A 22,894-nucleotide genomic window follows, 5' to 3' on the forward strand; every position below is an offset into this window, starting at 1 on the left:
TCATGATTCTGTTGCATCCTTTAGAGTAGTAAAATAAATAGGAAGGGAAACAGCTTTTAACAGCTTTCTCTATTTTGCACTGTTTTCTAAAACATTCATTCTTTTCATTGCCCTTCTCTGGATTCTCTACAGTGTGCCTATATCTCCAAAGGCTCATGCCAAAAAGTGAGGTCAAGTACTCCAACAGAAGCCAAACCCAGTGCTGTATGAGGAAGAAGACATCACCTCCCTAGTCTTGTCCAAGAATCCACTGAACACTGAAGAATAAATGTGCCCTTCTGCTATGACAGTGCTTGGCTGACTCAAAGTGATCCACAATAACTCTCAAGATCTTTTTTGCCATGCTGCTACCCAGACTTGTGTTCTTTATTCTGTATTTGTACATTTCATTTCTCCCTCATAAGTGCAGTACTTTGCATTTGTTTTCAGTGAATTTCATTTTGCTGATATCCAGCTCGCCGTTCAATTTTTCTAGATCATTTTGAATTCTGGTAATGCCTTTCAAAGTACATCCAACCCCTCCTAGCTCAGTGTCGCCTGCAAATTTTATAAGCATATTTCCTATTCCATTGCTTAAGTTATTAATGAAACTATTGAAAAAAAGCAGGTCCAGGGCAGATCCCTGAAGGACCCCACTTGAAATGCCCTCCCAGTATGACAAAGAGCCATGATAACTATTCTTTGAGAGTTGCGTGTCCAATCAAAATATCTTGAATTTCAAACTTTACAAAAAGCTGATTTGGAGTATTTGATATGCAAAGGAGCTGGAGGCCAAAGGATAATGCAGTGAATAATTTAAAGCCTAGGAGTAGATTTGAGGAAAATTTCAGTCTGTTGGTGGATGATTTGCCCACAGACAGAGGAAGAAGAAGCCACTGAATGTGTGAGCTGGTACATTTGCTTGGCAGTGTTGGGAAAGGCCCCACACAGGCACCAATTTCTTCTGAGCAAACATGTGCACAACCTCTGACTGATACAGCAACGAAAAGTAAAAATGGCAAAGCAAGCACAGCAGGTATTTTTTGCAGACCACAGGGCAGAGGATAGCTCTTTGCCAAAAGGCCCTTCCAGCCTTGAACCCAGTACCCAACCAGGACCATAACAAACAAAATAAGCCAAAGGCAATGGCTATCAGCACTGGAGCAACACCAGCAGTATCCTACCCACAACAAATAACTGTTTTTTTCAGAGCCCAACTAACACAATGCCTTAGCTTCCCTGCTTTTTTGCAAACTCTGCTCTCAGTTTACATCTGGGAACTCTGTTTCCATGGCACACTTGCTGATGTGCATCAGGATCAAGAGCAGCCCATTGCTTCTTTGCACCATCTTCGCACTCTCGTCGCACAGGATTAGAACTGGGCTCCTTATCTCAAAGCCTGTCACAAATCTAGACTTGAAACACAATGAATTAATAAATAAGTGAATAGGTGTCAGTTTTATGGAGCACACTACCAGCATAAATTTCACCCAATGCAGCCACTTGTCATTTTCAGCACCCCTTGAGACCCCAATGGCTGATAACTCTTGCACGTCACTTTGCAACCCATTATACAGATGAAGTTTTATGATAAAGCCTCCCTCCTCTCTGCCTCCTGTTTTACAGATGCAATCTGAGTGGAGGCTGAAGAGATCCCATCCCCCACAGCAAAGATAAGGTTACAGAGGGTAGGTCTTAGTAAGGATTTTGCAAGCTGCATGAATTATTAAAGTCCTTTATGATATAATGACAGACATATCAGGTTATTTGTTTATTCTGTGTATAATTCATGACTCTCTTGGGAACTTGACAGAAGTAAGATCGCTTGTTGCATCTTCTTGTTCATTCCAGTAAATCCTCATCACCAGATGGAAGGCTGAGCCACCCCTGAAGACAAAATAGCCACAACTTACAGGACGTGTACTGGGGCTGGAGATGGGAGAGCTTTTTACTCAGCGTGGAGACACAGTGAAGCTGTCATTGAGTATGTCAGGCTGGATGGCTGGAAGATGACAGTCAGGGCTGTGCTTCTCTATCATGCCATCAGAACACTGCCCTCTAAAGCACATGCAAACAACTTTATGATTACATGCTTTGAGTTGCCCTGTGCTCCTCCATCACTGCTGAGCAACAGCAGGACCATCCAAGCTGATGCAGGCTTTTATAAGACTTCAGGATAGTTCACAACCACCCGCTCCTGGCTACCCAAATAGTGTGATACTGGACAAAGAAAACAATTCCCCTTGTTTGGGTCATTTTTGTAGAGTCTGGTCAAGATATTGGGCAAAGCATGATAAAGAGGTGCCACATCTTGATGGCTGGAACTGAGTTTTGAATACATATATTATAGTCATTTCTCAATGCTGCTCAAAGGGTGAGGGAGATGTGATGCTGCAGCAGGAAAACAGGAGATGAAGGATTGACTGGAGCCCCTGGCAAGGAAGAGCTTCCCAACACTCAAGACTCTCCACCTGGAGATGTTTCTACTGCCAGGAAGAGTCAAATCAACTCATGGAGAGTTGTAGCAAAACAAAGGTGGCCAAAGTGCCAACAGCACAATGTAAACTCTTACCAGCCACTTGACACCAGAGGACTGCTTTCAGCATCCTCCCTGCCCATGGCAGATTTCAGCTGATCCGAAACAAACTTGGCACAAATGATCAATCTGATCACTTGTAGACAAGCAAGGAGTTTGGTGGAGGACTACTGACTAGTCAGAACTCTTTTGAATTTGTGTCAACAGCTTCCCTGCTTACCAAGAAGAGATGCCATTAAACTCTGCCACAAAGACCTCCTGCTACCAGAAGCTATTTAGGAGCATCCATTGTCATTGCTTCAGCCTCAAACCATGTCAGTCCTGGTCTCCTGGGGTTTTTGGAGTAGCCTCTCACAGCACCATATGTAACATTCTGCAGGGGTTTCTGGGCATCACTGTCGCTCCATGCCTATCTAGTTAAACCCCCCACCTTAAACAAGCCCTCTCCACACCATCCCCCTACCTGAGAGTTCCTGGCTCCTAAGAGAGCATTGTAATCATTGTTATTATAAAGCACTTAGCGATGCTCATTTATTGCATCTCTCACCAGCCAAACACCCAGAACCCTGTTATTTCAAATGCAGTTGCCTTCATTTGCAGAAGCTCTTCATTGTATTAGTCCCTTTCAGGAATAAAAGAAAAAAGGGGTGGGGGTGGAGAGCATTAAAAAAAATAAATAGCAGTTTACTGCATTTTATACCATTACCTCACTACTTTGTGATACACATCTAAAAGCTGTTTGTAAGACCTTTCCTGCTGTAAGGTGGCATCCAGACAAGCTCTGAAGCAGACAGAGTGGAAACCTGAAGCCCAGTTCAGTTTTGTCCCAGTACTGCTGCATCACCCAGAGCATAACAGCAACAGGGATGAAGCTGGCAGCTTTCACAGGTCAGCTCCTCTCTCCTTCTCCCAGTCCAGCTGGGACAAAGACTGCCCCCTCCACAGGGAAAAAACATCTACATATCGCTCTGAAAAGTAATCCAAGTCTGTTCCTCTGAAAAGATAAAATCTGTATAAATGGAGCTGCCTGAACCACACTGGGAATACTCAGAAGGTGCTACAGCATTTGTTGTACATGGAAAGGATGCTGAGCTATCAGGCTGTTTCCCTCTCCAGCCACAGCCAGCTTTTCACACTGAAAATAATTCACCTCCTGTCCTGGAGAACCCCATAAAAAGAAGATCAACAGTAAACTGTCAAATCCTCCTAATATGTCCAACAATAATGTCTTCCATCTTTTTCAGGAGGGGAGAATGGAGCTACCAAGGTGAAGCAGTAGTTTCAAACCCAGACAGACTTTTGGGAGCGGAGTCAAAACTGCAGCTCAACCTCCTGATGCTAACTTTGATGTCTGCCCTTGGAAGACAGCACTGGAGCATCAAAGCAAAAAACTCACACACCTATGGGTACCCCAGAGCAGGTTTGCTCCCAGTCCTCACACACAATATGCTCACATGTAACTGGAATTGAGGATTATGCCATAATTCTCTTTTTGCTTGAGCATCAACATTAGATTCAAAAGCTCCTGACATCCCAACACCCCATGAACAGAATGTCTTGGGCACTTTCCTGTAAGAGAGAAAAATCCCAGTCTCTAATGTGGTCTTCTCAATGGGGCCCGTGACATCACCAGCCCCCTTCTGTTCACAATAATGACTTCTTCCACACGCCAAGAGATTTGAAATTACCTGTGAAATATATTTCCCTAGGCACAGGCTCAAGAAGCATGTAAATTACTGAGCGTAATGGCCTCCAGAATTTCTCTCCAAGACACCTAGAGAGAGCAGGAAATGTTCAGATGGTATCTCAGGTACTGTCCAAGGGGTTAAATGTCCAAGGCATGGTCAGGAGGTACAGCCCTACAGCTTGCCCAGTAACTGCTCCCACTGATGAGCACTTGCCACAGGGAGGCAATAAGCATAAGATCCAATTCTAAATGAGTGCCTCATCAGCACAAAAATATAATTTTAAAGAGAGCATTTCTTGGGAAAGGTGCCTATCCATAATTTACATGGTACAAAGAGCCAACATAGGGCTTATGCAGCAGAAGGCACCCATTTAATTTGGAGAAGTCCAGTGCTGAGCACTCAGCAGCAAAGCCTCTTGCCCTCTGACTGCACAGAGAACAGCACTGCCCAAGCTTTGATGTTCAGGCATTTGCCAGGGAACAGTGTCCTTCAGAGAAGCTTTTCATCCACAAGGACAGTTCCCATCCTCCCAACAGCAAAGAAAGGGACAGACACTTTCCCTGGAGTCCAAATCCTCCTGGCCCTGTTTTCTGTTCTTGCATCTCAATCTGATGTCTTGTTAGCACATAGTAGAACAAACATTTATCCCACAACTAAGAGCATGGATTCATTTATAGGAACACAGGAGGAGGAGTTCTGTGATCTGGTTGCATTTTCTACTCCACCACTGACTTACTGGAGTGTCTGAAGCCTTGGTTTCAGCAGCAATAGGAGCAATAGGGAAATGCAAGCGCTGTTACTGAGCAGGTGTACAAAACCACAGCAAGGAGGGGAAGATGGAGAGCAGGACAAGATGCTCACAGTGCAATGGGGAGGGGTGGCAGGGGGAACAGCCCCAAGGGCATCATGAAAGAATTACCTGTCTCCCCAGGGAACAAGCCTGAGGCGCACATGCTCTGCTCCTGATGCTTGCCAAGAGTGACAGGTTGGTCACCTTTTAACACACAGTGGACAGAAAGTAGGGCAGAAGGTCAACTGGGGATAAGAAAACACCTGGAAGATAGGCCTGGCAATTGAAAAATGGGCCACATTGCTCAGTGTAAACCTCCTCAGAGCAAAGGTGTAAGACAAGGTCTTTGCTGAGACTCTTTTAAAGTGAGAACCTGCCCTCGTTCTCAGCCACAACCATCTTGCTAACCCACATACTGCCAGAAGCTGTGGTATCACAGCAAGATTAACACAGAAGCAATTTTAACAAACAGCAATTTCCAAGCTAATTTCCTCACTCACAAGCATGCCACTGAGGGCTGAAGTCCGTCTGGACCTCTCAGAGTTATCTGTGCTCAGGATTAACTATACATCACTGCCAGTAATGCAAGCACTCTGCTACTCAGAAACTATTAGAAGATAAATATTAAACCTCAATATCATAGCAGTAGAAAAAAAATGAGGAGGAATGTCATTGTAATAAATACTGTAACCAAGCCAAATGAGGAAGCAAGGTTAGTTTCATGTGGAAAATGAGACACAAAAAATAGAATATACTTGGCATAGTCCTCACTTTGCTCATGGGATCTGGACTTGTGTGCAATGAACATCACAAACTTCAGAGCAGTTCAACAAACTGTGATTCAGGACTGCAGGTTGGCAGTTGCAGATGAAACAGGGCTCTGGCCACCAATTCCACCCAGCCCTGAAGCACCAGGCCTTGCACATGAATCCTTCATCTAACATAGATTGTTATGTGGAGAAACTGCAGGTCCACCATTACTTGTGGCCCCAAGACAGGCCTCAGGTCATGCAGCTGGAGCATCTCACCTGCAGCCCAGGCAGGTCCCATTTCACCACACTGCAATCATCCTGATATTCCTCCATAAGAAGGACAGGTACATTAACTACACCTTTCCTTTCTGCAGCTGTTTGGTTTTCTCTGAAAGCAACTTCATGTACAAGAGCCCTCATGTTATCCAGTGAGATCTGAGAACAACAGGAATGGTACAAACACAGAAATAAGTAGACTTAATTAAGAATGAAAGTCAACTATTATGCCAGCTACCATAAAAACACTGTATTTTTTTTTCCTGGCAACCTGCACTTCCACCAGTCAGCTGTGATGGCTCCAGAGAACAGGATGGGGTCTGGCAGCCACTCCCCAGTGGAAAGGTAACTGGCCATGCACTCAGCTGCCTGAGTCCCCAACTAAGTGACATTTATTAAGAGGCCCTTATGAAATAAAAAAGGCAAGGCTGCTTTCAGCACACATAATCACATTCATAAACTGCACAAACCAGCAGTGCTTTCAGCACAAGGATTCACTTGGAATGGCATCAAGAGGAGAAGGGCAGAAAAAGAAGATTCCCACACAGCAGTGATGCCACAGGCAGTGCTCCATGCAGAGCACCAGCCTTGGGATGCATCCTCACCTCTGGCTTGGTAACACTGCCTGCTCCAGGAAACACAGCCCAGTGAGGCTGGCATGAAAAGGGGCAGGAGAGGAAAAGGTAAGGGCAAGCTCAGCAGTGACAGTGCTAAAGTGAGACCTCATGTCAAAATGTGGCTGTCAGAGCCCTTTCATACCCAGCTGCTCTGTCCTCATGTCTGGGCAGGGAGCACAGGGAAGCAGGGGGAAAGTGAGGGTGTAAATTCACCTGTGGAAGGAGCCACTTGGCATGAAAAAGAGCCCCAAGCACCTAGCAGACAGCTGAGGTGAGACAGAGCTGGTTAGATTTTTCTCTACAGTAAAGACTAGATCACAACAAATAAACATAGCAAGCAGCAAGTGACACAGAAGGGTTCCATTTAGCCTTAAGATGATGGGTAAAAAGGTGGTATTGATGTCAGAAATGCCAACACAACATTTTTGCTGCTGGGTCAAACAGGCGGGCAGGTGCTAAATGGGGTTATTTGGAAGCTGAGACCAAAGCATCAGCAGACAGTAGATGTGTTAGCTGCATTTCTTTTCTCCACCTCACCATCAAAATACTACCACAAGCACCACCATGTTTAAAAGTTAAAAGACAAAGGCCTGAAAGTTATAATGGACATAATCCCACAAACATCATTACATCAGGGATGAAATTGTCCCAGTATTTTTTTTAATTTTCTTGACAATTCTCAGCTTTTAAACCTACACAGCAGAGTACAGCATGCAAGACTTGACAACAGCAATTTTTCTGCATTGTAACAAGCCTAACATCAGGAATGGCTCAATCAGAAATCCCACAGCACACAGCCAAGGGGGGGGGGGGGCATGAGAGCATCCCTATGCACAGAGAAGGTCCCTTTTGGTCTATGCTCTTTGAAGTGCTGTTATTCTGTAGGAGGCAAAATAATGTCATCAGTTTGGTCACTAATCAACAATTATTAAGACTTTCCAGCCAACAAAAACAGAATAATTAAAAAGTAAGAATTGCATGAAGAGAAAAATATTGATTTTTTTCATACTCATGTAATTTACCCTCCTTCTCAGAGCAGGCAGGGGAGGAGGGGAAAGCAGAGGAGTGCCCAGGAAGCTTTGACGCATGCCTAGCTCACTGTCCTTAAACCTTTTCAGCTTGCTGGCCTTGAATAATTAAGTGCTTTTACTTCCACCCTTTTCTTCCCCTGGTGTGCATGACACAGTGCTGCAGAAAGTTAACTTTCACCTGGACAAGGGGCATCCCTCTCCCTGCAGAGGTACTGAAAGCACAAGAGCCTACACAATACTTCCCACACACTGATCCCAAAAATGTGACACTACAGTGAACACTGAGCAGAGACCTCTAATTTACAGGACTACCTCAGACATGAGGAAATGGCACTTCAGCTCCTTCTGGGTCTACTGAGTTTGTTATGGAGCAATAAAAAGACGTTCAGCCACTCACAGCGCAGAATCTGACTCAATCTGCAACACCTGATAAAGTTGAACATCAGGTGCTTTGCTTGGCTTAAGTCTGTCTCTATTTTGGTGTTCATGTCACAGCTGCCAAAAATCTGCCTGTAAAACCCACTATATACTAAAAATGCAAACAAAACACTGCATTCATGATCCTCCCTGTTTCATACTGTACAGAAAATGTTAATTAGCCACAATAGAGAGATATTACATGAAAATTAATAGATGTGAGAATTCAAATACAAGAATGTCTCTGGTTCAACAGAAATTACAGAGAGCTCTATATATTTCTTTATATATATTTCTGAAGGGTAAGTAGCTTATACAAGGTTAGCTCTAAAAATTATTTAGATATATGCCCCTTGTTTTGCTTTCCTGTTTGGGAGAATGAATGTGAATTCAGACTTTAGATATGGGATTCTTCTGGACTGCAGAATATTAAATGCCCACTGGAGAAGAAACAGAGCCTGACAGCAAACTGGCAGCTTGTGACAAAAGTTGCAGAACCCAGCTCTGTTATGAGTTGAGAGGCATTGGTATTTATAAGGAGAATCATATCCTCATTTTTCACTTCAGTGGAGATGGATACAATACTTTCCCAATTCTTTCCTAATTCGACTGTTTAAGAGCTGACTTTGTGCTTGCCAAGCCAAAAGGCTCAGAAGCCCAAAGGCACGGGGCAGGCTCTGTGTACCAACAAATCAGGTGCACAGTGGCAGCCACACCATGAACCTGTGCTGCAGCACTAACTTTTAGCACTGAAATGGTGTTGCAGCAGGGACTGCAGCAAGCCCACGCACTGCTGCCAGGACTCCGACTGTTACTGCCCTCGCTCTCCGTGTTAGACAACACTGACTCAATGCTCCTGTGGACACACATGCTCCAGGTTATCCTGAGCACACCTCTCTGGTCAACGGCCACGTGCCCCGCACACTTCCAAGCCTCTCAGCTGCTGAATGCCACACAGAAAAGCCTGGCCAGCTCTGGCCTGAGTCTTCTTTTACTGGAAGTCGGATAAGAAAACCTCACCAAAATGAGTATGTACTTTAACCAAACTACCCCTGCAAACAGCATTTCTACAGATGGGAAGCAGCCAGTACTTTGTAATGAGATTTTCACCCTGCTCTGTCCTTGTGCCTGTGCTCCCCATCCTTTCCAGCCCCCACCCTTCCCTGAAGCATAGGCTGCTTTCTAACACTACATGGATTTTTGCTCCAATGCACAGCATGATCTAACTAATTCGCACTTCATTGCTCTGCACACCTCATCATTTGCACATGAAAACAGCAGTCTCTCTCTATCCCTCCACTTGCTGCCTATTTCTTTCTCCTCCTCCTCCTCCTCCATCCCCCACCTCCAGTACCTCCTCAGAACAACTCCACTACGGAAGCTGCAGTGAAGAGGCTCACATTACCAGGACTCCATTGCTTTTACAAAATTTACTAGTGTGCTGTGAAACCTCATAAATAATTCAAGATAGACAACCTTTGTCAGGTAAATGAACGTGTCTCTGTACTGCATCACTCCGGGTTTTCTATCACAGTGATACTCACTGTAGGCACAACCCATATTGATTCCGGAATTCCCCAAGTGTCACTGTGGGAAAGGGTAGAACAGTTTTCACACCAGCAGAAGGCAAGGATACCCAAAGTCTGCCCAGGACTTCGGGGGACCCAGAACAGAAACCCAGTGGTACAGACGTAGCTCCAGCCTAGTCTGTGCAAAGCACAGCTCCATCCCCACTCTTCAAGGACAATGAAAGAAGGAACAAGGTCGAGGGAGGCAAGAGACGTTCTTATTATAGAACTCCTTTTCACTGCAAGAACTTCAGGGATTCTGACATACACCAGAACTAAAAATCATGTTGCATCCTGTACTTATTGTGTTTAACTCTACGCACAATCAGTGGTGTCGCTGCACAAAGAGATAGGCAAACTCAACTGCTGCTTTGACAACTGTGCCCAAGGCTTTACCATCATTATTGACCTAGATGGTTATATATGGCATTTAGCACCCAATCTGATTGCTGTCAGCAATTATCTCCTCCGGAGTGCTCAGTCCCAACTAGACGTGCGGGAGGAGAATTGATCCTGGTTCTCCTGAAAGGCAGTTTCACACAGCCTTGGGAGCAGCTGTGCTGCACAACAGCTCCTGCACCGTCCGCCACCAGACTGAGCAGCAGCTTCCGAGGAGGTGGCACAGTAGCCTAATCACAAGCAAGGATAACGACCTTGTGATGAGTTAATGAATAGATACAGAAACCACAGACTGTGCACCCTTTGTCTGGCCTGACTGCGTTCAGATCCTTGTGTCTCTCGCCCTGCAGCCCTCTCACCCGTAACAAGCTCATCTGGTTAAATATCCCCATCACTCACACATCAGTCAATTCGAGAAACAAGTTGCTTTACAGAGGAAGAATGAATCCTTTGATCTGCACAAACACCTTTTAGTTCTCATTGTATTTATGACCAAAAGATAATGGCTGAGACAGAATGGGAAGGGTTGTAGGGAAACTGTCAAAGTAATGAAGGAAATCTACATGCGTTCTGCAAAAGATCGAATAATTCAACCTAAAGAAAACCAGGCCAATAACTTGTTGACAGAAACTGACTCTCCAGTAACAACAATTTGTACAACCCCATTCCCCATGCAACCCAGCAATAATAAACTCGAGGATGAAGGCTAGATTACAGGAACTGCTCTAAAACAACAAACTACTACCAACACCCCAGAGAGGAAAAATAATTTTGCTAACAAAACACATTTTGCTTTCAAGAGGCTCCTAGAAAAGTAAATATTGAAGCATTCAGTTCCCCTTCTTTCTTACTGAATATTTCACTCAAGTATGTTGCTTGGTAATGACTTTTGCTTTTATTTCATCTCACTTGAGTATTTCACTGGGTGAAAAAGCATTGTCTGACTGGTACAGGAGTGCACGTGTTCCGTGTTGCAGCGAGCAAATGCCCCAGCATGCCAGCCCTCGAGAGCCGTTCTGATGGCTTTTGAAGCCAAACTCCAGGCAGCTCATTCAGGGATAAACGCTCAGGTTTCCATTCAGACCCTCCCTAACCACCTTCAGCTTTCCAGGGGCTGCTGCACACACACACACAAACACACACAAAGCTTCTTTACAGCAAAGCTGCTGAACTCTGCCTGTCAAACACCAAGCAGGAGCCCATTTCTACTCTCAGGTCCTTGTGCAGGAGCCTTATTGATTTCAGTGGGAACCCACACACACTTTCTCAAGAGAATTTCAATTAACAATTTCTCAATGTATGCAGTTGAAAAACTCAAGCTCCTGAAACCATAATCTTGAAGGGGATGAGTGCAGGCAGATTATGGTGTTGAGGTGTCACAGGCAAGAAAGCAGCAATGCTCTGTTCATTCTCTATGTGAGCACTGAGAAGGAAGCACTCAGAAATGGTAACAGGAATGGAGAAATTAGTTTTTAAATAGCAAGAAATATTGCAAATGGCTTTTAAAAAACATTTGTTCCTCTTTGTGAGGCTCTTCTTTTACCTCTGGGAAGCTCGGGTGCCTCTGCACACCTCAAAAGTGGTTTCTGCCACCAAGCAGAGCCTGCACAGGGCTGTTGCAGGGACACTGGGGATTTGTGCCTCCACTGAGTACAAATTGTCACAGAGGCTGCTCAGCTCTCACAGGGATGGAGGGCCAGGATCTGTCAGTCACTCCTGGTGGTAGATTGCCCTCCCAGGGAGCTGTCTCTCTGCTTAGTGGAGCACAGCAGAAGACAAGCAAGGCCATCTCCCAGCTTCTCAGCTCCTTTCCAGACAAGTTCCAATGCCAAGCATCAAAACCATAATTGGAAGAGATTTTCTGACTGCACAGCGGGTGGTCAGTAGAACAAGAGAAGGAGCTTCCTCTACATGGCATTCTGCAAACCCTAAAGCATCCAGTCCTAATAGAGTTATTTATTTCAAGCCCTGCTAGCCCAGATGTGCTATGACTACCAGCATCATTAACCTAATTTGGGGTGAAATGACAAGTACAAATCAAAATCTGCTACAAAGAAGTGGCTAATTTGGAAGAGGCAGCCTCAGGCCCACCTTCCAGTGATGATGGGAAGATATTAAGCCTTACTCTCTGAGCAGGAGTCTTCACTGCTCACTATTTGACAAGGAACAGGGGTAACACCTCCAGCTTGCTGCCCAAAACAACCGTCTACATCTGACAAGTGCTAAACCTGTTGGAAAAGCAGGACTGGACCATGGACACCACTGTGGCACTTTCCCCTGCAGACATACCTTTCTGCTCTGCTGCCTGGTCAGAGATGCCCTGCAGAGCAGTGATGAAGCCAAGCAGACATGCAGCAATTCTGCACACACCTGCTTCCTCACAAGAAGCAAATGGCTCTCCACCCTCTAGCAGATGGCAATTTTCTTTCAAGTCCAAGTGACTAAAAGCTTTGCTGGAAAGTGAGGAGGGGGTTTGTTCTGCTCCCCAGTGGCAGCCACATTCCCCAGCACTCATGTGCACGATCTCCACTAACCTGAGACAATGGCAATCCAGGTACAGGACCTCCCTGACTGACCAGGCTTTCAATTATCTCATACCAAACTGCTCAGAAATTCAAGCAGAGGTTGTTACCATGCTGCCACAGGAATCCCTCTGTGTACTATTTAAAAGAAAAATTAACTGCAACCAACAGCCTTCCTTTCCACAGCCATTAATCCCGTTGCCCACACAGATGCACGTTCTTGTACGTGACCATTCCTAAAAGGAGCCTTGTCAGTCAGTGGCCATCACCTAACACACCCACCCCAATGGGTTTGTTCCAATCTGGGATTTTGCTTTTTAAATCTCAATGAGAAATTCCCCTTTGGACAACTGGCTGAGCCGAGCTTTCCTTAGCTCAGCATAAGATGATTAAAACCATGCTACCCGGGAGGAGAGAGATAATGTAGAACACCAGCGATTTATCAGGGACAGAACCAAGAATCAACACACCGACAATAATTAATACAATTGTAAACAAAAATAAAAACCAAAAATGTTCTTTATTTTCTTCCTTCCCCCCCTTAGGCAAGATATCCTAATCATTCACTCTGCTGCTTGCCAGAATGAAACAGTTCTGGGGCTGCTTAAAAAAGCAGTCTCATTTTTGAGAGTCCTGTAGTAAAAGATGACTTCAGTGATTTACAGAGAAAACCTCTAAAGACAAACATGTTTCTAATCAATGCTTTGAATCATTCACAAAGGTGCATTGTCCAAAGTAGGAGAAAATTAGCTGGTAATGGGAAGAATTCAGCAGCACATCTCATCAGCTCAACTCACTCCCGGTAAATCTGACCAAAAAACTTAAGTTAGATCCAGCCTCTTTAAAATCAAGAAGGGTGCAAACAGGTAACTACTCGGGGGGAAGAGTCAATTGCAGGGGATTGTTCAAGCCTTGGTGCCGGTTACCATCGCACTCTTAACTCCCATTTAGTATTTCCTTCCCCAGAAACAAATAATCACAGCAGCCCTAGGGCAGAGCTCAGCAGGCATTTCAGCCCACAGGTTACAGCATTAACCTACTGCCCAGCAATTGTGCATCATCATCAAATATCCATTCGTCACTCCTGTCTTCTTTGGGTTCACAGAGCAGGTCATGAGGGGAACCAAACAAGGAGGAAGGTATCAGGTCAGGTTGAGGTCTTGCATCCCTTCTGTGTCTCTTCTCCAGACAGCATTGATTCCCACCAGAGGCACGCACAAACACACACAATTAGTGGCCTCTCCAGGATCATTCCTCTGTATTTGTAAGAAATTATGGATCTTTGTCAGCAGCTTCAGTTTTTGCTTATCTTGCCTCACTCAGTGCAGGATCAGGCCCACTCTGATAAAACCTCAGATAAGAGAGCACAGAGCTAACAAAATCTATTCTAGCAAACCCCTCCAAATTAATTAGAATAAAACTGCTTTGGTTAAAAAGCTGGCATGGTTTATTAGAATAACATAGATCTTAGGGTGAGGGAATGCAAGCACATTATTTACAACTTATAAGCCTTTTTATGTCTCTCTCAGTAGAAGAACCTTCTTATAAAACTTTCTGCTGCTAGAAAGAAAACACAGCTTTGACTCACAAACTGGTACCCAAAAGAAATTTATTCTATAAATTGATACTGTGTTCTGAACTTAATAAGCGAATGCAACAACTTGCAGTCCATGAAAAGCTGCTGAAATATCAAAAACATCCCACAAACTTGAGCTGTGCTTCATCACGTACAGAATCCACTTTGCTTATGGAAGCAGAGATCGTTCACGGCAGAGCAAGGCTGGATCAGGCCATAAGGCTGTGGTACTTGGAGGAGAACTGGCACGTTCCCTTTCCTCTCCTCCCCCTGTAGGTAGACATTTCTCAGGGTCTTATTCTAAAGAATTTCTCTATTTACGTGACAGCAAGAAAAGGGAGCCCATCAGCTCCCAAAGGTCAAAGATATTTAAAAATATGAATACGTGCCCCAAAAGAATCCAGAAGGAATCTGTCAGAATGGGAAGGATTTCGGAATAAGCAACCGTGCCTTTGGTGAAGGCAGATATTAACACAGTAAGCTACAGCTCTCCCAAATAAACAACACTGTTTCTTCTGCCGATAAGCCTTCTTTTCAGAAGGCCTGACTACATGCTTGCAAAAATGTACTTTGAGATCAAAAACATTAATCTAAAAGGCTTTCAAAACTACTTCCTATATATATATGAAACGTGTTTACATTCTTAAGCAAATCACTAATGACAAGACAACTGTGACATAAAGCAGTGCACATCCACTGGGGCAGCACGAAGTTAAGGGCAACACTGCTATTATTAACTCTATGTCATTGAAATCTTTCCCCCACCTTCAGAAATGCAGACTGTAAGGACACGGTGTCAACCTTTACTTTGAATCGTCTGGATTTTTTTCAATTTTGTGTCAACAAACCTCAGCAATTCATAACAGAGATGACAGCCTCTTAAAATACATTTCAGCAAGGTTTCCCGAGGATGTGTGGAGAGGGACAGGTTTAGGGTTACACGGTAGGCAAGAGAGCCATCCCTGTTAGAAAATATTCCCAAACATTAACTTCTAAAGCAATTTCTTCTTCTTCAAAAAAATCTATTTATATCCTTCCTGCAGCGACTCTCCAGTCCCCCACCCCCTCACCCAAACGAGCTGCTTTCCGACTCTCTTTCAGTAGATTACAGTCAATTTTAGTCGCTCCAGAGGGAGGGAGAGGAAGACCCTCCAGCTCGGATAGCCTGTGGAACTATCCAGCTATTATTAGTTTATGCTCAAACTCCGCTGTGCACGGCCGGTTGTGGGTACCATATTGTGTGCTTGAAACGAGGATGGGGGGGGTTGGAAAATAAGTCCTTTTTGGTCTTTCCCCCCTCTCGCCACATTAAGGCTCCGACAGCCGCCCTGCGGACCGGCACCCGCCGGGGAAGTTTGCGCTTTCCAGCAACTTTGGGTCGGTTCCTCAACCCGCCGCTCCGGCGGGGAGCGGGCAGAGACCCCCGCGCCCGCCCGCATCCAGCGCGGCACCGGCAGCGCCCGCCGCGGCCCCGCCGCCGCCGCTCCCCCGCAGGCCCCGGGGCGGCCCCGCGATGCGCCACCGCGCCGGGCCGAGCCGCGGGGCGGGGGTACCGGCCGGGGCGGCGGCACTTACGTGTGCTGCTGGGGGAAGCTGTAGCCGTGGGCGGCGGGGGCGGCGAGGAGCAGCAGCAGGGCCAGGTGGCCGCAGAGGGCCGGGGCGACGGGCGCCGCGCTGCCGGTCGGAGCCGCCATCGCCATGTTTCCATTAACGGCGCGGCGGGGAAGGGGCAGAGGCGGCCCCGCGGGGCGGCTCCCCCCGCCGCCACTCGTGCGACGAGCGCGGCAGTCCTCGGCAGGGGGGCAGCGCCGCGCCGGCTGCGGGCACCGACCGGCGGCCGCTCGCTCGCCCGCTGCCTCTCCGCGGCGGCCGGCACTGAGCACCCGCCGAGCGCTACTTTCCCTCAAATAGGCGGCCCGGCCCGGCCCAGCCTCCTCCCCGCCCGCTCCCTCCCTCCCTCCGGCCCCCCGCGCCGCCCCGGCCCCCGCCGCCCCGCCGCCGCGGCGCATGCGCCCGGCCCCGCGCCCCCCCGCCGGTCCCGCCGCCCCCGGCTCCGCACCGGGCTGGGGCGCCCCGGCCGCGCCATCCCGCGCCCCGGCCGGGCTCCGGGCACCCACCCCGGCCCGTCTGCCCACGCCCCGGGCACTGCCCCGCCGGAGGGTCCCCCCCGCCCCGAGCACAGGGGGACCTCGCGGCTCCCTCCCATCCTCCGCGCGCCTCTGCCACTGCCATTCCTGCCCGGGTACCGCGCTCCCCTCGGGGCCACCTCCCGGAGGCACGGCAGCATATGGGAATCTCCAGCTATGTTTAATATAATAATAATAGCAGCTATGATTCTTTTTAAAGCACACTCTGACTTTGGGGAGCGTTCCTGAGCGTGACAGGAGGGCCGATTACAAATTCTAAATAACGGAATTAATAAATACAGCCCCTAAACTGACGGGGTTTCTGAGCCAGACTTTTGAAGGCCTGGATTTTGAAACGCTGTCTTCTGGATAGCTGCAGCGCAATTTCATCTAAACTCAAACCCAAGCTGTTCAGCTTCATGGGAGCTGACCACTGGCAAGGCAGGGACGGCTGGCAAAGGCAGAGGCAGGAGCACTGTTCACATGCCCTCCTCCTCAGATAGCCAAAATCTAGACAATCAGGATCCAGGCAATGTGTAAGCAGCACCACCTTGTCCTGTTTAACTCCAAAAAAGATGTCATGTTGGCAAGGTTGCCAGATCTGGCCAGATCTCTCAAGGAAGAGCCCCACAAATTGGGCATCAGCACTTTCAAGATGCAAAGGGACCTTGGCCCTGCCCTCAGTAACAGCACAGCAGTGGCAGGACAGGAGCTCCTGGCAGTATGGATTGCAGCACAGAGGTTTAAAAGCCTTCCATCTTGGGAAGGGGGAAGGATTTTGATAAGAAATTTCTTCTCTGAAACACTCCCTGCCCTCCTTTTTAGGAGTTTTCTTCTGCTGATGGACGGAATTGCCCCCACCCTTTGTTTCTGCCGTGTAAAGAAAACATTTTGGAGTTACACAGATCCAGACTCCTGGGTACCCCAGAAGCACCGAGACTGCCATCTAAACTCGTGCTCACATCCAGGCACACCATGAGTTTCAGAGAAGAGCAGTGATGGAGCATTAAGGATTTGATGCACTGACTCCAGCTCAAGCTGCTTCACAGAAACAATTCTCTTTCAAAGAGGTAGAAAAACACTATCATTTTCCCAACTCATGTTGGAATTCAGCAGTAAAACCCACTCCTGAACCAGAAAATAGGACTTGCAAAACCATCAGACCCTGACCTGATATGTTCAACATAGAAATTAATATGCCCAGTAATTTAATACTTCAATAAATTATTAACAAATGCTTCAGTATTCCCTCTCTAGCTTCTGTACCACGTGCAGACTAGAACTATGCTTTGCACACTCTTCAGGACATGCTCTTGTTTGCAGGTTTTGCATCTTTATTTCAACTGCACCTGCCACACAGTTTAGTCCAGGTTTGCATGGGCTGTTACAGTAAAAATCACAGTTACTGACCTGTCATCCAGAAGTTTCCAATTTACAACCTCCAAGTGTGTTTCAGCAGTGGTAAGTGGATAATCTCTAGTGCATACATGGGAAACAGAGCGACAATAGGATAAACAGCTTGTCCTTTGCTGGCAGAGTCAGCAGCAGATAGTAAACACCCTGCATTGCGTAGAATTTGGCTTTCCAAACTCTTGAAAGACAAATTCTGTTCTCTGTTACATCCCTACTTTCTTTCCCAGAGGACCTGGGTTAGCATCTGTCTAACAGATACAATTTAACTCAAGATATGAGCCTACAGGGTCCAGATTTTTGGTTCCCATTCCAACGGGACAGCCAGGGTCTATGAGGCAACATTGCCATTGCCAGATATCCTTTATAATATGGGATTTTTCTGCATTATGCAATCTGATCCTCTGTCCTGTAAGAAAAGCTCAGGGAGACAACTGTGTATTGCCATGGCTATCAAGTGCTTTTCCAAATGCCTGGCACCCAGCAGCTGGCTGCTCTATAATTGCAAATGCATGGCATGTATGCAGCAGCCCCAGTGCTGGATGCCCCAGCCTGTTGTGCTGGAGCTGTGTATGTGAACAAACTCCCCATCACAGCCACAGCGACCCAACACATTTGGAACAGCAGGAGTGATTTATTTCCTTGAGATGTGGCTCTCCACAATGCTTACAGTTGTTTTGGTTTGATACCAATAACAATCCTTACAATTGTTTTGTTTGATACCAATAACCTTCAGAGCAGTATTTGATCTTGTGGTCTTATAGTAGGAGAAGATCTCTAGATGCCAAGCAATTACTTTCAGATGTGGCTGTTTGGGTTTGTTAACAGTAAAGACTTACTTGCTATGTCCTTGTTGGTAAAGAACAGCCCTGTACTGCTGAGATGGACATTTTGGTTTACTTCTACAAAGTTGTTTTGCTTTGCTATTTCAAATGTTTTTGACTGTGTAGTACTTATTGCTGCAGCGTCTGCAGCCCATACATGGATAGGTTGGCTAGTAGCAAGCTGGTTGGAAACAGTCTTAAATGCAAAGGGGCATAATTATGGAATAAATCAAAATACATGGTCCAAAAAAGTGTTGACTCTCTCCTGTGTGCTGCTAGATTAACCCTGTCACCTCCCAACCAAGCCCCTTTCCCTGGGGAAATGTACACAGATTTATCAGCAGCTTCCTCTTACTGCTCAACCTAAAAATGCTGCAAGTTTAATTTCCAAGCTCTGCATAAGGAAGAGTCACATCCAGAACTGATATAAACAATGTATTATAAAGACCTTGCATGGCAAAATTTTTCAAAATCAGTGCTGTCCCAAAAGGGAGAGAAGCAAATCAGTGGAATCATCTTCCAGCTGGTATTCTGTTGAGAACGACAGGGAAGACAGCATTGCTACATACATTATCCTTCACATTTTCTGCAGCAGGTGCTGCTACACTGTGGCCTGTTTGAAACACTGTCTAACCTACAGCACCAAGCACCACCAAGCTACAAACGGATTTCAAGCCATCCCCAGCAGATGGTCAGTGTAGGTTCTCAGAATCAGCCTAACACTGCACTGAAAGCACCTTAATCTGCACAGGACCTGGTAAAATTCTGCACAATACCTGAAATACGACAGGGCTGCAGCAAAACAGGCAGCGCCACTGCCGTTCTCCCACGTCTTTTAGTGGAGAAGCCATGTAGGAGGAGGCTGTCTAAGTTGTTCTTATGGCTGATTTATTTGCAAATGCAGGTAGATGCCAGAGAAGGTGTCAGTTTAACTCTTCCCTGACTGATCACTTCTCAGGAAAAGTGCAAACCTTTGCAGTCAGCAACTGCTTCGTGGACGTTTCTTTCCTTACTCCTTCAGGTACACTAAATTTGGCATTCCCCAGCCTCTGCTTTCATCCCTTGATGAAAAGGGACAGTCATCCACACTGTCCTAGCAAAGCACAAGTCCTCTGTGCAGCCTGAGTGACCAGAGGAATTAACAAGGATACTCCTCTGCCCCTTTTGGCAATTTACAGTGAAGCACCTCTGTTTCTGCGTTCCTGAGGGGCAGCTGAGATTCCAGCATGCCTAAGGCAGCATGGCTCTGCACAGGATTCCCCATGAAGGGCAGTCAGCATCCCCGAACACAAGCTTCAACTTTAGGCAGATTGGCACAAGTACCTGGCTTGGTACATGAATGGCAGTGAGCAGAACAAATCTCTCCGTTTAAACCTGAAGCCCTTTCATGGAATTAATCCAGATCCACAGTTTTGTAATTGCTAGTGCAGTTTTGCACCCCATGGCTAAACGTAAATGCTTAGGAATAAATAATACCTATAGTCTTGACAAATCAGTTGCTGAGTGAGAGGTTAGAAGATGTTGTTGGCATACTATTAAAGAGAGACAAATAAGGGGAAGAGGTAATTAAGAGTGAGCAAATGATAACAGCTAATGCACATCCTGACTTCAGAGGTTTGCTCTTATTCCAGGTTCTTAAACACTGAGCTCCTCAGCTAATGATGTGTAGAGTTGCTTGATGCCAGATGTCATTGTTTCAGAAAGAGGAGAAAAGAATACACTTAACACTGATAAAAGCACAAGAAGTAGTTGTTGCACTTACCACAAGTCATGGAAAGACAGTGTTTTCAAAAGCCCAAGAAACAAGGAAACAACATCATGGATGTTTGCCGAGTTTTTGATCAAGAGAAAATAAAAACCTGCAAGAAAGAGTTGTTCTGTGGATACTAATATGGACAGGAAAAGGAAACAGCACAGGGACAAGTTTAAAACTATTCCAAAATCCTTTCCCAGCTGTCTCCATGGGGCATCTTGTTTCAGGGTCTTTGCTGGCTATACCCCTATCCTTCCTTTTCCTCCTAGCATCCTCCACGGTTGAAGCAGGAGTTGGTACAGGCTGAACAGTGTACCCCCCACTAGCTGGCAACCTAGCTCACGACAGACATTACAGAGTCCACAAAGTGTACATTTAGAGAAGCACACAGGTTCTTTGCCCAAACTTTTCCAAGTCAAAGGCTTGATCTGAGTCCACAACTGGAATCAATTCCTTCAGCACTATCATTTTGTACTATACACCTTTTCTAGACAGTCTGTGAAGTACATGCATTCCATGTCAAACTGGCAAGTCTCACAATTAATCTAGGTGATATTCACATTACAGAAGCCTTAGGCATGACTGGAAGCCTACTCTGGAGCTGTAATTGGGATTCACCTCTAGACTTAATAATTTTTTTTTCTTTTTTACAATTTTTACAGAGATGCAAAGTCCAATCCAGGACTGCAAAATTTTCCAGCTCTGTAAAGACCTAGCCTTAAAGCCAAAGGGAAGATGAATGGCTTGTAAAATGGAGTACAGTCCCACAATCACTTTGGAGGCTGCTGGGACAGCTGAAGACAGAATTTTCTTCTGGCTTTTACTTGTACCTCTGCTGAAGGTAGACCCTGTGTGGCAAAAAATAAAAATGTCAGCATGCATTCAGTCAGCCAATTTAACTCAAGCCCAAGTCACCTGCCATTGGATCATTTATCTTGAGGGTCCAAATGATACTTCTGCACAATATGAGGGTCAAATAGCTGAGGTCAGCATCATAACAAGTCACACAGCATTGCACTCAGCTACCTAATGTAGTCACAATTCACTATTGCTTTAATTTAAAACATGGTTGCTGCACAACAGGAATCAACACTTGTTTCAGAGTTCAGTACAGGAGATACTCAACCTTGACCCATATTGAACATGAGATGGGGTTTTTTTCTGTTTAGTTGGACAATGATTTAGGATTGTCATCATATTAAGTATTTTTCCTTTGTTCAGCACAGAGATTTTTACTGTTCCCCCGGTATTTTACAGGGCAGGAATATATATTTGTTGTGTATATACACTCATGGTAGTATATACACTCATGCCCAAGGACATGTCAGAAATCTGTGACATAGGAGGGGTGAACCCTGTTTCCTAAAAACTGAGCCCTAAAAACTGTCAATTCCCCAGGGCCTTGCTCTGTGATTGGGGCCTGTAAATGCTTCTTCAAAGTAAATACATTTTTCTCATTATAACATTCAGAAGAAGAGGTAAAGGTGATTTGATTAGATATGTAAGTACCTTTATCCCACGAACACAGGGGTTTTTAAAGGGTTTCTTAATCTAGTGGGAAAAGACATACTACAAGAGCCAGTGGCTGGAATTTAAAGCCAGGAAATTCAAATTAGAAACAAGGTACAGAACTGAGGAATTTCTAACTGTAAGGATGATTAAATACTGGAAAGACTATCCAGGACTTATTTGACTTTTGAATTCCTCGCATCAAGAGTAGATGTCTCTCTGGAAGATCCAATTTTGTCAAACACAAGTTACTGGGCTCAACACAAGGGTAACTGGATGAAATGTCTGGTTTTTGCTAAGCAGGAGGTCGGATTAGATCATCTTATCATCCTTTACAATCTTAAATTCTATGAATCTATGAATAGTAATGACCATCATTGTACGTTACAGCTTGTAAAACAGCAAAGAGCACGCTGCAACATAGCTGGGAGACAGAATAAAGAAGCACGTTATAAAAAAAGCACTTTGCTCTGGAAGTAAACTTGTGACTGGTAATTATTTAAACTCCATCCATGTGTTTCCAAATTTCACCCCAAAACAATATTTTAATTAGATTTTAATTATAGGAAAAAAATAATAATCTGATAATCAAATAGGCTCTATGCACTCAAAACAGCATCACCAACATTCCTGCATAATGTTTAAAAGCCCAATTGATATAAAAATAGCTGCCAATTTTCAGGAATTATACATAGGAAATCTGTAAAGGAGGGCTTTTCTATAAAAGGTTTTATAGGTTGAGCCTGGGATTCCTCTATTATATTTGAGTAGCTATAAAAGATCATAACATTCTGTAGTTGTGAATACAACAGATTTTACAGAAAATCTGTTTTAGCAATGTCTCAGGGAGTTTTTCAAATAAAGACATTGGCACAGCTCTGTGCTTCTTTGCCCATAAAGCCAAATTCTTTTACTGCCACACTACAGCCATCATCCTAAACTTCTACATTGGTTTAAAGACCCACTCAGAAATCAGGACTTGTGTCTCGTCCCTTGGGGTTGTGGATGTGATGCTTGTTTGCAAGATATGGGTCTGAAAAAACTCCATGAAGAAGGATCTGGAGGCCTCCAGTTTGCAAATTTGCCTAACGTTCATCTCCACACCATAATGTCTGAGCTCT

The 22,894-nt window shown here is 45.4% G+C and overlaps 1 protein-coding gene across 1 annotated transcript in view; it reads right to left on the reverse strand.

The window, feature by feature from the left end:
* Positions 1 to 15,828, reverse strand: part of CACNA2D2 (calcium voltage-gated channel auxiliary subunit alpha2delta 2) — a 209,560-nt gene extending 193,732 nt beyond the window's left edge. Inside the window, exon 1 of the mRNA XM_059479961.1 lies at positions 15,727 to 15,828. The gene's annotated coding sequence lies outside the window, so the exon portion shown is untranslated. The remainder of the gene's footprint in view (positions 1 to 15,726) is intronic.
* Positions 15,829 to 22,894: the final 7,066 nt, after the last annotated feature.

This window comes from Ammospiza nelsoni, chromosome 11 (genome assembly GCF_027579445.1).
Source record: "Ammospiza nelsoni isolate bAmmNel1 chromosome 11, bAmmNel1.pri, whole genome shotgun sequence".
NCBI classification, from domain to species: domain Eukaryota; kingdom Metazoa; phylum Chordata; class Aves; order Passeriformes; family Passerellidae; genus Ammospiza; species Ammospiza nelsoni.